The sequence below is a fragment of the Lipophrys pholis genome (genome assembly GCF_963383615.2).
Source record: "Lipophrys pholis genome assembly, contig: SCAFFOLD_34, whole genome shotgun sequence".
NCBI classification, from domain to species: domain Eukaryota; kingdom Metazoa; phylum Chordata; class Actinopteri; order Blenniiformes; family Blenniidae; genus Lipophrys; species Lipophrys pholis.
In genome coordinates, this window is record NW_028292022.1 from 546,682 (window position 1) to 549,778 (window position 3,097).

The window sequence follows — 3,097 nt, forward strand, 5'->3', positions numbered from 1 at the left end:
GTCTCCTTCATGAGGGGTGTCCTTTATGGGGTCTCCTTCATGGGGGGTGTCCTTCATGAGGGGTGTCTTTCATAGAGGGTGTCTTTCATGAGGGGAGTCCTTCATAGGGGTCTCCTTCATGGGGGTCTCCTTCATGGGGGGCTCCTTCATGGGGGGGGCAGACTTTTGTATGATGGAGAGACCGACATGCTACAATTGAAACTTTTTCTCAAGTGTTTTTTATTCCAACGTCTCTGTATCCTTTAATGTATCTTGATAAGAAAAGAAATAAAGATTTTTTTTTCTTCGTGGTCAGAAGCAGCGTCTTCATGTGATCCGGTCCAGATCCAGTCCAGATCCGGTCCTGATCCGGTCTGGTTGCATCTGGTTTAGATCAAGATTCAGTCAGACTCCACTGGTTCTCAAACCTTTTACACCAAGTACCACCATACTGACCAACACTACAGTAGTATACAGCCTAGTAAGCCTCAGTATTCATCCAAAACAAGGTTTTACTCCTAAAGAAGTATATTTAATATTGTCAGCCATTGTAACATTGTACACAGTTAGATTAGTAATACTACAGTTAAATATAGGAAAATAACAGACTGTACTTAAATAATGATTCAATTAAAATATATTGACCAGAAAAGTTAAATAAACATTGTACTTCAATAAATGAAAAACAAACAAACAAAAAACTGTTTTTAAAGATGAAATAAAACTGAACTGTACTTCAATGTTAAGTAAACAATGTAAAGTACTTGATTACAAAAAATCCAAACAGGCTGCCTGAACTTCACACACACACACACACACACACACACACACACACACACACACACACACACACACAGGGTGTGTGTGTGTGTGTGTGTTTCTGTTCCACCCACAGAACTTCTTTATAATAAAAACTTTTGGTTCATCAGGAACTAAAAAACAGTGATAAACTAACAGAGACAAGAAGAGACGTAATGTCTTCTGGCTCTTTGGTGCATCCGAGGTTCTGGTCAGACTAGATGGAGCGACCCGGACCGAACCACTGGGACAGTCCGTCTCCTGGTTCTGTCAGTCTACATTGGTGAGATCAGGGACGGACCACGTTCTGGAGGGACGCCATGACGTGGTTCTACTGGCTCCGTTAACGTGGATAAAGAACCGGTTCTTTGGTGGTGCTCATTAAGAACTGGCTCTAGAACTAGAACCTGGTTCTGTAGGGTGGAAAAGCCCAAGAAGTGTGTCCAGCGTAGCCGCAGTTTAGCCCCTGATAGGCCAGGGCTTTGGCAGTGGAGAGACAAAGAACTGGTGCTAAGTCTGGCCCTGGACCAGAACTAGAACATGGTTCTTTCCGGTGGAAATTTATATTTATTTCAGTGATCCTTTGGCGTACCACTAGAGGGAGCCCCGAGTACCACTAGTGATACGGGTACCACACTTTGAGAATGACTGTTCTAAAGGATGCATCAGTGGTTCCTAGGCCAAAGGAGGTTCTAAAGGATGCATCAGTGGTTCCTAGGCCAAAGGAGGTTCTAAATGAAGCATCAGTGGTTCCTAGACTAAAGGAGGTTCTAAAGGAAGCATCAGTGGTTCCTAGGCTAAAGGAGGTTCTAAAGGAAGCCTCAGTGGTTCCTAGGCTAAAGGAGGTTCTAAATGAAGCCTCAGTGGTTCCTAGACTAAAGGGGGTTCTAAAGGAAGCATCAGTGGTTCCTAGGCTAAAGGAGGTTCTAAATGAAGCCTCAGTGGTTCCTAGACTAAAGGGGGTTCTAAAGGAAGCATCAGTGGTTCCTAGGCTAAAGGAGGTTCTAAAGGAAGCCTCAGTGGTTCCTAGGCTAAAGGAGGTTCTAAAGGAAGCATCAGTGGTTCCTAGGCTAGAGGAGGTTCTAAATGAAGCATCAGTGGTTCCTAGGCTAAAGGAGGTTCTAAAGGAAGCCTCAGTGGTTCCTAGGCTAAAGGAGGTTCTAAAGGAAGCATCAGTGGTTCCTAGGCTAGAGGAGGTTCTAAATGAAGCCTCAGTGGTTCCTAGGCTAAAGGAGGTTCTAAAGGAAGCATCAATGGTTCCTAGACTAAAGGAGGTTCTAAATGAAGCATCAGTGGTTCCTAGGCTAAAGGAGGTTCTAAAGGAAGCCTCAGTGGTTCCTAGGCTAGAGGAGGTTCTAAAGGAAGCATCAGTGGTTCCTAGGCTAAAGGAGGTTCTAAAGGAAGTAACAAGCCTTATTGAAGACTCAGACCGTCCTCATCATGGCCGCCACACTAAAGACTTCCGGGGTGAAGGAGGACGGACAGAGGAGGAGACAGGAGGGACATTAGGACGGACCCTCATTCAGCCTCCCTCATGAACCGAGAGCTGCTTCCTTGTGGGAGGAGCCTGAGAGCTGGAAGCTCCGCCTCCATTCTACTGGGAGAAAACCAAGGAACCTCCAGGGGGCAGCACTGAGAACCAAGTGTTCTGCTCGGGAGCTAAAATGAGTTTAATCCGACTGAGGCCAGAATAATTTAATGTGTGATTCAGTACGTTTAGATAAACCAGATCGTTTGGATTTTCTGTTTAATTTCTGGTTTTGCACCAGAAACCAAAACATGAGCAGGTTCTGTCAAATGTTCTGATGGTACCTGATGGTACCTGATGGTACCTGATGGTTTGTGATTGTCACTCTGATCCAGATCTGAAACCAATAAAATGTCCCCCAGAGACAGAATAGAACCACTGAAACCAGTTTCCAGTCACTTTAAATGACAGACATGAACCAGATTAAACCAGTTCAAGGGTCAGCACGAGAGCGAGAAGCGTTTTCTTCAGTCTGACTATCAAAGTGACTGGACAGTTTTTGTAGAAGGTGCTCAGGAAGAACATTAAACCCTCCACAAAGGTCCAAAGCTCAGTTTTCAGACAGCACGTGAACGCACCGCGGCTCTGCTGCAGCCTGATTGGTCGGCGTCACCTCGCGCCCAGCGCACCTGAGGCTCGTTGAAGTCGAGGCAGGAAGTTTAAAAGACACAGCAGCTGGTTTGGAGGAGAGACGGAGAAGCTGCAGAACCGAGCCGGAAACCGAACCGAACCGGGAACAGAACAGAACCGAGCCGGGAGCAGAACCGAACCGAGCAGAACCCTGCTGCAGAC